Source organism: Anomaloglossus baeobatrachus, unplaced genomic scaffold (genome assembly GCF_048569485.1).
Source record: "Anomaloglossus baeobatrachus isolate aAnoBae1 unplaced genomic scaffold, aAnoBae1.hap1 Scaffold_3688, whole genome shotgun sequence".
Classification (NCBI taxonomy): Eukaryota; Metazoa; Chordata; class Amphibia; order Anura; family Aromobatidae; genus Anomaloglossus; species Anomaloglossus baeobatrachus.
The window spans coordinates 18,486-32,460 of NW_027443036.1; positions in this window are offsets into that span (position 1 = coordinate 18,486).

Below are 13,975 nucleotides of genomic sequence, written 5' to 3' on the forward strand. Positions count from 1 at the left end.
CATGGCCTTCATCAGAAACTAGTGGACTCCACTACACAGCGGCGGATACCGCTCATGACAGGCTTCAAATAACCGACACATTCACTAGCGTGTCTACAATTGTCCATGATAAGAGACCAGAGCCAGATACTCTAGATATATCTATTCACCTCATGTGTAGTGTGGCGCCCCTGAGGCTTCCGTCGCCACAGAGATATTGCACCTCATCCAGAGGTGTGGTATCCCATCCCGGGTAAGAATGGGGTCACTTACCGGTTCACAGATAAAACCTGCACACACCAATTGGTAGGCATACACCGGGTCAGGGATAATGGCAGTAACCCCCATAGATGATCTGGTCATGGGGCCGTAAGTCCCATCTACTGGTCCCAATGGTGTGGGTGGGGCCTAGCCAGGGGGAGTGTGGGAGGAGTCAGAGAGAGTTAGTAGAGGAACAAGTCAGTCAGTTCCAGAAGGGAAGGAAAGAAGGAGGTTCCTGGTGGAGATCCTGGGGTCTAGCTAGGCCCAGGTGACACCGAAAGAAGGGATTCCAGGGTCATGGAAGGGCAATTGTCCCGTGACCTGTTCCACTAGAAGATCCGGTGGAGGGATCCGGCTGCAAAATCAGGGACGGTCCCTAGACTGAGGGAAGAAAGACATTTCCTTAAAAGTAAAACCGAAGGCCTGGGAGATCGTTGCAGGCGCCCAGGGCCACAACCCGCTACAGATCACCGGTAAAGGCGAGCAAGATACGACTGAGGTCAGCCACCTTTGTACAGGCCCTGTGGTGGAGGCGCAAGACAATCCAAAACAGTTGAGCACTGAGAGACAGCCAGAGGAAGGACACATAGAGGGGTGCACCGGTACTGACCATTCACCTATCCGGGATCGCCGGAGACCCACAACAGCGGATCCTGACATACTGCGGGTAACCGGTCAGCGCAACTGTGAGACTAACAGTGAGTAAACATCTTAACTGCAAGCCCTGTGTCGTCTGCTTTATCCTGCATTACATCAACAAACACCATAGACTTAACCAAGCACCAAAGGTTGCCCCGGGGTACCCACTCTACCTGTGGAGAGCAAGAAACACCTCAGCTGCCATAACATCAGCCCCGGAGATCCCTTCCAGCAGCTGCGGCTCCATAGCTGTAAATTACCACAGGTGGCATCACGAATTTAATTAAACTAAAACTTTATCACCATCCCTCCCATACTACCGCCATTTTAATTGACTCCACCAGGGTCACCGCTGACTACCCCGGACTTGTCCGGCTCGACACCGAGTCACCTAAGGCCCTGGGGTGGGCGAGTCACTAGTTACTGATGAAGGCCATGTTTGGGCCACAACGTTTAACTGCACTTAATATGAAAAAAAATAATCACGTTTCACTTGATCTGGGACTGCCTTGTATCTATTATTGTTATATATGGTTTGGAGACCTAGGTGAGCACCATAGCAACAGAATTTTGAGTGTGAAAGTGCCTTATCCTATTGAAATGTTGGAAGACCCAGTCACAACCCATCTTCAGTGCTCTTGCTGAGGAAAGGAATTCCCTTTACAAAAAAATCACCCCTAAAGTATGATGTTTCCACCTCGATGCGTCACGTTTGGGATGGTGTTCTTGGGGGTTATACTCATCCTTCTTCTTCCTTGTAGTTGATACCAAAAAGTTCTATTTTGGCTCATCTGACCACATGACCTTCTCCCATGCCTCCTGTTACGGTTGCTGTGGCACTGGAGACTATGTTCGGATTTCTTGCTACTGCACATGTGCAAGCACTGGAGACTAAGTCCTATCTTGGAGCCATTGCACATGTGCGGGTGACATCATCGCTGACACGAGGTCACATGTCTCTGACACCTTCTAAGCTGATTGGCCGCTGGTCATGTGCTTGTGACACGTGGTCACATGTCTCTGACACCTTCTATGCCGATTGGTCGCTGGTCATGTGCTTGTAACGCTTTGCTCGGTGATAGGCCAGCGTGACGTCATTGCTGTCGTTCTAGCAGCGGATTGGCTCTGGTGTCCTCCATCTTGGATGAGGCACAGAGTCTATATAAGACCCTGACTCACACCGCCCGGCGCTCAGTCCTCTTGGTTCATGCATGAGAGTAGATGCTCTGTGCACGTCCCTCTAGGCATCTCTCTGTCTATGCTAGGTGAGCGCTACCAGCAGGGTAGCGTTCTTATACCTTACAGCTTCATCTGCGGTCCGTATCCTTACATCTTAGTGGAGCGGACATAGGCAGGTGCCTGAGGCACATGGTCCGGCTGGGCCTTGTGATTCTACTTCTAGGTGGACGTTGCCGCTAATGTAACGTTCCTTATACTGCGTCTGGCAGTTGTTCATATCCTCGCACACTAGGGGAGCGAACATAGGTAGGAGCTTTGTGCGGCTTATGCTGCTGTCCGTCTCTTTTGCACCACTAGTGGAGCGGACCTAGGCAGGTACCATATCTAGTGGTTCGTGTCCTCGCACACTAGTGGAGCGAACGCAGGTAGGAGCTTTGTGCGGCTTATGCTGCTGTCCGTCTCCTGGCACCACTAGAGGAATGGACCTAGGTACGTGCCATTTCAAACTCACTGCTTTTGTCTCTGTGACCATTAACAGAGACCATACCACACACCCTCCAAGCAAGAGAGGAATTGCTTTATTTCCTAATTATATTCCTCTGTGAGTTTAACAGAGGTATTGCACTCTGCACTTGTGCTATTACTATTTACAGTATGGGGAGATAAGGTATGCACACCAGTGACTATGGAAGGGGAATACATGTAATAGCAGAAACTGCTGTGTGAATACTGACATGAAAAATTCAATAGCCATATGTAAGAATGAAATGTGAAAAATGGAACCTGCATTACTGCCATGAATATATGAATAAAGAGAAATTTAGCTACTGAATTGATCAATGCAATAGAGCCCCAACACTACGCCAAAGTATTTCTCTACGTTGGGGTCCCTAGCTTGTGTGTGTCCTCTCATGCAGTTAAAAAACTTACCGTGTATGGGAAGCTGAGACCCAGGCTATATATACGATGTGGATTGGCAATAGGTGTGTATGGGGAGGGTTCACAAACGAAAAACTACTAACATTAAGGAATAACGTTTGGAACTCCATTCTATGTCTGAACTGGGTGCAAAAAACCTAAAAAACATCACTATGTATAGTCCCAGTAGTAGTAGACATCTTACTTTTGCTGGTAGATGGTCTATCTTCAGCAGATGTTAATGGAGCTTTGTCACCTTCCCCACGGACAAACCCTTTTTTTCCTTTTCCACCACGCCTCTTCCCCTTTCCACCAGCATCTGTCATTTTGCCACTCATGTTGATTGCGACAAGATTGTGCACTGAAAATGTGGTAGTAAAAATTGAGAGGTGGTGTAGATTGCAGCGGTGGTCTAGCTTTATTAACAGCAGAATAATAAAGAATAAATATCCCTGACAATGCAACTACGGCCCTTAAACTGGCAGCATAAATTGCTAGTATAATGGCTTAGTTATAATGAGTTTGAGTGTGCAATGCAGGCAGACGTGCTGCAAATATCTGTGCACTACTGGGACTATACAGAAGTCCAATAGCCACGTTTATTGCCACTAAGTTCACTCAGTGTTTGCTAGTATAATGGCTTAGTTATAATGAGTTTGAGTGTGCAAGCTTCCCATACACGGTAAGTTTTTTAACTGCATGAGAGGACACACACAAGCTAGGGACCCCAACGTAGAGAAATACTTTGGCGTAGTGTTGGGGCTCTATTGCATTGATCAATTCAGTAGCTAAATTTCTCTTTATTCATATATTCATGGCAGTAATGCAGGTTCCATTTTTCACATTTCATTCTTACATATGGCTATTGAATTTTTCATGTCAGTATTCACACAGCAGTTTCTGCTATTACATGTATTCCCCTTCCATAGTCACTGGTGTGCATACCTTATCTCCCCATAGTGATGTTTTTTAGGTTTTTTGCACCCAGTTCAGACATAGAATGGAGTTCCAAACGTTATTCCTTAATGTTAGTAGTTTTTCGTTTGTGAACCCTCCCCATACACACCTATTGCCAATCCACATCGTATATATAGCCTGGGTCTCAGCTTCCCATACACGGTAAGTTTTTTAACTGCATGAGAGGACACACACAAGCTAGGGACCCCAACGTAGAGAAATACTTTGGCGTAGTGTTGGGGCTCTATTGCATTGATCAATTCAGTAGCTAAATTTCTCTTTATTCATATATTCATGGCAGTAATGCAGGTTCCATTTTTCACATTTCATTCTTACATATGGCTATTGAATTTTTCATGTCAGTATTCACACAGCAGTTTCTGCTATTACATGTATTCCCCTTCCATAGTCACTGGTGTGCATACCTTATCTCCCCATAGTGATGTTTTTTAGGTTTTTTGCACCCAGTTCAGACATAGAATGGAGTTCCAAACGTTATTCCTTAATGTTAGTAGTTTTTCGTTTGTGAACCCTCCCCATACACACCTATTGCCAATCCACATCGTATATATAGCCTGGGTCTCAGCTTCCCATACACGGTAAGTTTTTTAACTGCATGAGAGGACACACACAAGCTAGGGACCCCAACGTAGAGAAATACTTTGGCGTAGTGTTGGGGCTCTATTGCATTGATCAATTCAGTAGCTAAATTTCTCTTTATTCATATATTCATGGCAGTAATGCAGGTTCCATTTTTCACATTTCATTCTTACATATGGCTATTGAATTTTTCATGTCAGTATTCACACAGCAGTTTCTGCTATTACATGTATTCCCCTTCCATAGTCACTGGTGTGCATACCTTATCTCCCCATAGTGATGTTTTTTAGGTTTTTTGCACCCAGTTCAGACATAGAATGGAGTTCCAAACGTTATTCCTTAATGTTAGTAGTTTTTCGTTTGTGAACCCTCCCCATACACACCTATTGCCAATCCACATCGTATATATAGCCTGGGTCTCAGCTTCCCATACACGGTAAGTTTTTTAACTGCATGAGAGGACACACACAAGCTAGGGACCCCAACGTAGAGAAATACTTTGGCGTAGTGTTGGGGCTCTATTGCATTGATCAATTCAGTAGCTAAATTTCTCTTTATTCATATATTCATGGCAGTAATGCAGGTTCCATTTTTCACATTTCATTCTTACATATGGCTATTGAATTTTTCATGTCAGTATTCACACAGCAGTTTCTGCTATTACATGTATTCCCCTTCCATAGTCACTGGTGTGCATACCTTATCTCCCCATAGTGATGTTTTTTAGGTTTTTTGCACCCAGTTCAGACATAGAATGGAGTTCCAAACGTTATTTCTTAATATTACTATTTACAGTGGCACACTTATATACCCCTTATCCTCTGCCATAGTCTGCAGCAGAGTCTTTGCACGGTATACCCTGACTGTCTGATATTCCTTTGGGTTTTATTATCAGACAGCCCCCCGTAACACCTCCACTGGATCATACAGATAGATGGTCATTGCTAAATTTCAAATAAGCCTGGACATGTGCTAGGGCGTGAACAGGGGGAACTTGCGTGCCTTGCAGGATTTTAATCCATGACGACGTAGTGTGTTACTAATGGTAATCTTTGAGACTGTTTTCTCAGCTCTCTTCAGGTCATTGACAAAGTCCTCCACTGTAATTGTTGGCTGATTCCTGACGTTTCTCAGAATCCTCCTTTCCTCATGAGGCGAGATCTTGTATGGGACCCATAACGAAATAAGGTTGATAGTCTTCTTGTGTTTCTTCCATTTTCTAATAATTGTGTCAATAGTTGTTGCTGTCTCACCAAGCTGATTGCCTATTGTCCTGTAGCTCATCTAAAGCTGGGTTTACACACTGCAACATCTCAAACGACATCGCTGTAACGTCACCGGTTTTGTGACGCAATAGCGATGTTGTTTGCGATGTTGCAGTGTGTGAAACCTATCAGCGACCCGGCCCCTGCTGTGAAGTTGTAATCGTTACAAATCGTTCAGGACCATTCCTAGGTCCTTTGTTTCCCACTGTGCAGCATGAAGTTTCAGTGTGTGAAGACTTTGCAGCGACTTTGTTAGCAACTTCCCTTTCAAAAGGCTGCTTATCAACGTCCCCAACAACCAGCTAGGTCGCTCTGCAGGTCCGGATCGCTGTTGCGTTGTTGGCCAGGTTTGCCTGTTTGAACGCTCACCAGAGACTTAGCAGAGACTTAGGGAGGTCGCTATTGCGTCACCAAACCGGTGACGTTACAGCGATGTCCTTTGCGATGTTGCAGTGTGTAAACCCAGCTTTAGTCTTGTGCAGGTCTGCAATTTTGTCCCTTGTGTCGTTAGATAGCTCTTTGGTCTTGGCCATGCCGGAGAGGTTGAATGATCATTGATTGTGTGTAAACAGGTTTCTTTTATACAGGCAACGAGTTCAAACAGGTGCAATTAATACAGGTAATGAGTGCAGTGTAGGAGCTTCTTAAAGAAAAAATAACAGGTCTGTGAGAGCCAGAATTCCTGCTGGTTAAAAGGTGATCAAATACTTATTTTATGCAATAAAATGCAAATTACTTATTTAAGAATCATACAATGTGACTTTCTGGATTTTTTTTTGAGGAGGGGGGGTATCTGTCACAGTTAAAGTGTACCTACAATAAAAATTACAGACCTCTCCATTCTTTGTTAATAGGAAAGCTTGCAAAATTGTCAGTGTGTTAGATACTTATTCTCCCCATTGTATATGTAGGGTCCAGACAATTAAACATTTTGTCATCAGAACAATATGTCTTATAGGTCATGGCTCAATTTCAGGATTCAATCCAGTGACATGTTGTTGCATAGTCGGTTCCTCTGTCTTCTGAGCTATTGCCTATATTTCTTTATCCAAATGCTGATGGTTATATTTGTCTTTGTTCTCCCTTCTTGGTTCCTTCCTCTCCAAGTGTTCCTCATTCTTTGATTTTGGTCTGCCCTATCACATTCTGGGTTGGGTTTTATATATTAAACTTGCACTGTACTTCCTCGCTGGCTATACCTGAACTTGTGCTTACAAGTTCAAGCCCTTCAGCTAAGGGGTTTGCGTTATTGACTAAACAGTTTCTGAGAGGGTTTACTTGATCTGCTTATTTGTAGGTCTCATTAGCTTTCCTTTTCTACCTTATATGAATGCGTTTTAGTTTTCTCACTCTGGGTTTTTGTATATTCCTGTAAACCTTCCTCTACTCTTGCTGACATTTGTTGTATTCCGGCCTCCGGCCTTTTTAGGGAGTCAGGTCTGAGATGGTGTTTTGAGTTGTGCGACTAGAGTGTTTCTAGTCAGTACAGGGACAAGTTGGGTGTGGGTGTGGCGTCTCACTGAAGAAAGTCTTCCCTTTTTTTGTTACACATGTGTGAAAGTGTTTATATTCATAATAGTTAGATCTACTTGTATTTCTTGCTTTTTGGTTTATGATCCTCCTACTTTATTGCTATGTACTGTATATTGTTATTACTGTTATTAGTATGAACCTTTGTTCGTGGTGATTCAGCAGTCTAGGCACAAACAGTCTAAGGAAGAAGGAAAAAAAAATGATCAAATGCCCAAATGTAAGAGTTGTTGTTATATATGACGGCATGTATGGACAATATGAAGGGTAAATCGTGAACAACAAGCAGTACAAGGAAGAGTGAAAAACGTTCAAATGCCCAATGTTTACATATATCAGTAAGTTTTTTAAAAAAATGCAAGAGTTGTCGTCATATATGACAGCATGTATGGACAATATAAAGAGTAAATTGTGAACAACAAGCAGTAAAAGGAAGAGGGAAAAACGTTCAAATGCCCAATGTGTATGTGACGCCCCAGGGCTGTGGGGTACTCGGTCTCAGGCTTGTGTGACACTCAGATGAGTTGTGGTCGCGGCCGATGCCCGGTTCTGTGACTCCGGGGGCCGGTCTGAAATAAAAAGAGGTAAAAAGAAAAGAAAAAAATAAAATAAAATAAAAGAGTTTTTGTTGACTACGCCACTTGCGGCTTGCAGCCAAGTTATTTGAAGCTGCCGCTACAGGATCTTGCTGGGGATGATGGAGTAGTGCAGCTTAGGTGCTTTGGGCTAGGACCCAGCAGTGGATGATGGGGATTGTAGTGGGGAACAGTTTGTGTATGTGCACGGATGCAGTAAGGAAACAGTCCACACCAGTATTGCAGTTTTAACTTGCCTTTTACTTGGTTTCAGTGCTTAGACCTGCTGGTGCTGATTCCAGGTGTTCCTGCTCCCCTTGTTCTCCATGCCAGTTGTGACCCGGGGTAGCTGTGCTCCGTGCACTCTTGTTTGTATTGGGCTCCCGTGGCTTAGAGCTGCTGGGAAACCCCTCAGTTTCTGTGTTGGTCCTATTGCAGGCAGCCTAGACTATTTAAGGGGGTCCATACCCGGTCCCCTTTTTGCTGCTGATGATTCAGACTCTTTGGTTGGCGATGGACCCTGAAGATCTTCTCGCCTGGCAGATTTAACAGTTCACCATAAAGTGTCCCGCTGTCCTAGGGTCTGCATCCCGCCTCGTGCTGAGTCCTGTGAGCCTAGATTCCAGACTTCCAGAGGCATCCCACGGTCCCTGGAGTTTCTTACCTCCACAGGTAACTCACAGTCCCTGGAGTTCTGGTTCCTTACTCCACAGTCCCTCACTCCTTTCTGTTGTTACTGCAGGTCTTAACTTTCTTTCTGCACTTCACTCCTCTATTTACTACTCTCGACTCCTTCCTCTAACGTCCTTCTCCAAACTCAAACTGGACACTTCCTCCCGCCAACTTCCCAACTGACCACTGTCCCCTCCCCTTGCTGGGTCTCTCCTTACAGATCGGGTGGCAAATATCCAATCAGTGGCCATCCCTTTTACCTGTTGCTAGGCAGTCTCCCAGTTTGGTGTTGGGGTTGTGTGTGGGGCCTGAAGGTGCTGGTGTGTTAACTGGCATGGATATTCCGGGGATTGGGTATATATATATCAAAAAGTTTTTACAAAAATATAAGAGTTGTCGTCATATATGACGGAATGTATGGAAAATATGAAGAGCAAATCGTGAACAACAAGCAGTACAAGGAAGAGGGAACAACGATCAAATGCCCAATGTTTACATATATCAAAAGGTTTTGCAAAAATATAAGAGTTCTCGTCATATATGACGGCATACGTGGACAATAAAAAGGGCAAGTCATGAACAACAAGCAACAAGCAGTACATGGAAGAAAGAAAAATGATCAAATGCCCAATGTTTACATATATCAAAAGTTTTTACAAAAATGTACTTTTACTGCCCCATTCTATGTCCTGTTGTGTATAAATATGTGACTCTTCAGATTTTGTGTTATACTGAGCCTGATGAAGAGACCTGCGTAGTCTCGAAAGCTTGCTTACATCAATAACATCAACAGTTTGTCCTCTTGCCATACTGATCGTTCTGCTTCAGATAACTTGTTTTATTTATTGCCCCATTTTATGTCCTGTTGTGTATAAATATGTGACTCTTCAGATTTTGTGTTATACTGAGCCTGATGAAGAGACCTGAGTAGTCTCGAAAGCTTGCTATTATTACCATCTTTTCAGTTAGCCATTAAAAGGTATCAACCACTGTGGACTTCAGTTCTTTTAAACAATTTTTTACAAAAATTTAAGAGTTGTCGTCATATATGACGGAATGATTGGACAATATGAAGGGCGAATCGTGAACAACGAGCACGAAGCAGTACAAAAAAAGAGGTAAAAATGATCAAATGTCCAATGTTTACATACAGTTAGGTCCAGAAATATTTGGACAGTGACACAATTTTCGCGAGTTGGGCTCTGCATGCCACCACATTGGATTTGAAATGAAATCTCTACAACAGAATTCAAGTGCAGATTATAACGTTTAATTTGAAGGTTTGAACAAAAATATCTGATAGAAATTGTAGGAATTGTACACATTTCTTTACAAACACTCCACATTTTAGGAGGTCAAAAGTAATTGGACAAATAAACCAAACCCAAACAAAATATTTTTATTTTCAATATTTTGTTGCGAATCCTTTGGAGGTAATCACTGCCTTAAGTCTGGAACCCATGGACATCACCAAACGCTGGGTTTCCTCCTTCTTAATGCTTTGCCAGGCCTTTACAGCCGCAGCCTTCAGGTCTTGCTTGTTTGTGGGTCTTTCCGTCTTAAGTCTGGATTTGAGCAAGTGAAATGCATGCTCAATTGGGTTAAGATCTGGTGATTGACTTGTCCATTGCAGAATGTTCCACTTTTTTGCACTCATGAACTCCTGGGTAGCTTTGGCTGTATGCTTGGGGTCATTGTCCATCTGTACTATGAAGCGCCGTCCGATCAACTTTGCGGCATTTGGCTGAATCTGGGCTGAAAGTATATCCCGGTACACTTCAGAATTCATCCGGCTACTCTTGTCTGCTGTTATGTCATCAATAAACACAAGTGACCCAGTGCCATTGAAAGCCATGCATGCCCATGCCATCACGTTGCCTCTACCATGTTTTACAGAGGATGTGGTGTGCCTTGGATCATGTGCCATTCCCTTTCTTCTCCAAACTTTTTTCTTCCCATCATTCTGGTACAGGTTGATCTTTGTCTCATCTGTCCATAGAATACTTTTCCAGAACTGAGCTGGCTTCATGAGGTGTTTTTCAGCAAATTTAACTCTGGCCTGTCTATTTTTGGAATTGATGAATGGTTTGCATCTAGATGTGAACCCTTTGTATTTACTTTCATGGAGTCTTCTCTTTACTGTTGACTTAGAGAGAGATACACCTACTTCACTGAGAGTGTTCTGGACTTCAGTTGATGTTGTGAACGGGTTCTTCTTCACCAAAGAAAGTATGCGGCGATCATCCACCACTGTTGTCATCCGTGGACGCCCAGGCCTTTTTGAGTTCCCAAGCTCACCAGTCAATTCCTTTTTTCTCAGAATGTACCCGACTGTTGATTTTGCTACTCCAAGCATGTCTGCTATCTCTCTGATGGATTTCTTCTTTTTTTTCAGCCTCAGGATGTTCTGCTTCACCTCAATTGAGAGTTCCTTAGACCGCATGTTGTCTGGTCACAGCAACAGCTTCCAAATGCAAAACCACACACCTGTAATCAACCCCAGACCTTTTAACTACTTCATTGATTACAGGTTAACAAGGGAGACGCATTCAGAGTTAATTGCAGCCTTTAGAGTCCCTTGTCCAATTACTTTTGGTCCCTTGAAAAAGAGGAGGCTATGCATTACAGAGCTATGATTCCTAAACCCTTTCTCCGATTTGGATGTGAAAACTCTCATATTGCAGCTGGGAGTGTGCACTTTCAGCCCATATTATATATATAATTGTATTTCTGTACATGTTTTTGTAAACAGCTAAAATAACAAAACTTGTGTCACTGTCCAAATATTTCTGGACCTAACTGTATATCAAAACGTTTTTACAAAAATGTAAGAGTTGTTGTCATACATGACGGCATGTATGGACAATATAAAGGGCAAATTACGAAAAACAAGCAGTCTAAGCAAGAAGGAAAAATTATCAAATACCCAATGTTTCCATATATCAAAAAGTTTTTACAAATAGGTAAGAGTTGTCGTCATATATGACAGCATGTATGAACAATATATAGGGCAAATCGTGAACAAAAATCAACAAGCAGTAAAAAAAAAAAGAAAAACGATCAAATGCCCAACGTTTATATATTGCTACGGTTCGGGGTCCTTCTGAGTCTCGAACCGGTCCAGTCTCGTCATTGACTCCCATATTGGGATCAGTCGACTCCGCAGCGCCACCTGTCCGTCGCTCAAAGTGTAGGGCTGACAGACATTAGGTGACTAGAGTCTTCTACCGTTCTGAGACTAAGGGGTACTTTACACGTTGCGACATCGCTAGCATTTGCTAGCGATGTCCAGCGTGATAGAACCCGCCCCCATTGTACATGCGATATCTTGTGATTGCTGCCGTAGTGAACATAATCGCTACGGCAGCTTCACACGCACATACCTGCTCGGCGACGTCGCTGTGACCGCCGAACAATCCCTCCTTCAAGGGGGAGGTGCGTTCGGCGTCACAGCAACGTCACCGCAACGTCACTAATCGGCCGGCCAATAGAAGCGGAGGGGCGGAGATGAGCGGGACATAACATCCTGCCCACCTTCTCCCTTCTGCATTGCCGTCGGGACACAGGTAAGGAGATGTTTGTCGCTCCTGCGGGTTTACACACAGCGATGTGTGGAGCAGCAGGAATGACAAACAACATTGTACCTGCGGTTGAACCGACATTATGGAAATGAACGACGTTATAGAGATCAGCGATATTGTACGCTTCTGTGCTCGTTCGTCGTCGCACGTAGGATTTACACGTTGTGATGTCGCTACCGGCGCCGGATGTGCGTCACTAGCGACGTGACCCCGACGATATATCGGTAGCGATGTCGCAGCGTGTAAAGCCCCCCTTAGTGCTCATTTAGTGCTATCGCCCATGCACGGGTTCCCGCAGCCTCTCCAGACACTAAGTGCGGGATTACCGCTATCGCACATGCGCGTGACGTTATCGCTGATGCAACGGACGCTGATTGGCTCGCAGTGACGTCAGCGGTGACCACTGATTGGTTGCGGTGACATGGTGGCCGCGGGTTGGCCGCAACCGGAGCCATTACCACATGCCATGTGGCCTGGGCCAGGGAGGCAGCTGTAAAAGGTCCGGAACCACACCCATCGGCATGCGAGTGTCATTGTCTTTTGCTGCAGCTCAGTGAGCAGACTGTGCTGCATGTATGCTTGGGTTCCAGCGCTATATTTTCTGAAGTGCTTGTGGCAGGTGTGTGTGAGCTATAGGACAGAGTTAATCAGGGCTAAGCACCGGTATCAGATATTCGTATCTCAGATATTCGTATCTGTCTTGTCACGGTGAGGGTCAGTCTCAGTCCTATCAGTCCTCGGGTGCCCAGTGACGCTAACTAGGTAGCCCACGCGGTCTGACATGCCCCATATGCACGTGACCAGTAGTCTGCAGTGCCTGTGGCAGACTTGTGTACGCTAACCGGGCTATTCTACCAGTCTATCCTGCTCCCTACGCACGTGACTGGTTCAGCGTCTTTGTCCTTGGTTTCCCAGTGATGCAAACTGGGTTACCTCTCGGTCTGATGCGTCCCTACACACGTGACCGATACCTGGTGGGTTTTCCTCTTTGTCTGACATGTCCCTACACACGTGACCGATACCCGTGTACCTGTGAAGCTAACAGGGACACGCTACACATTGGGGTGTGCCCTTAAACATCCCCTTCGTTTACATTTGGGTTTTCCTTAGTTGCTGTAACCATCCACCAGTCCAATAGTGGCTTTGTCATCTGCCCTGTGGACTTTGGGCGATGATTGCATAATGTTATTTTATATCCAATCATGCCCCATATGCACGTGACCAGTAGTCTGCAGTGCCTGTGGCAGACTTGTGTACGCTAACCGGGCTATTCTACCAGTCTATCCTGCTCCCTACGCACGTGGCTGGTTCAGCGTCTTTGTCCTTGGTTTCCCAGTGATGCAAACTGGGTTACCTCTCGGTCTGATGCGTCCCTACACACGTGACCGATACCTGGTGGGTTTTCCTCTTTGTCTGACATGTCCCTACACACGTGACCGATACCCGTGTACCTGTGAAGCTAACAGGGACACGCTACACATTGGGGTGTGCCCTTAAACATCCCCTTCGTTTACATTTGGGTTTTCCTTAGTTGCTGTAACCATCCACCAGTCCAATAGTGGCTTTGTCATCTGCCCTGTGGACTTTGGGCGATGATTGCATAATGTTATTTTATATCCAATCATCCACTCCGTAACACATGTATCAAAAAAGTTTTACAAAAATGTAAGAGATGTCATATATGACGGCATGTATATACAATATAAAGGGCAAATCGTGAACAACAAGCAACAAGTAGTACAAGCAAGAGGGAAACACGATCAAATGCTTAATGTTTTCATTTATCAAAAAGATTTTACAAAAATGTAAGGGTTGTCGT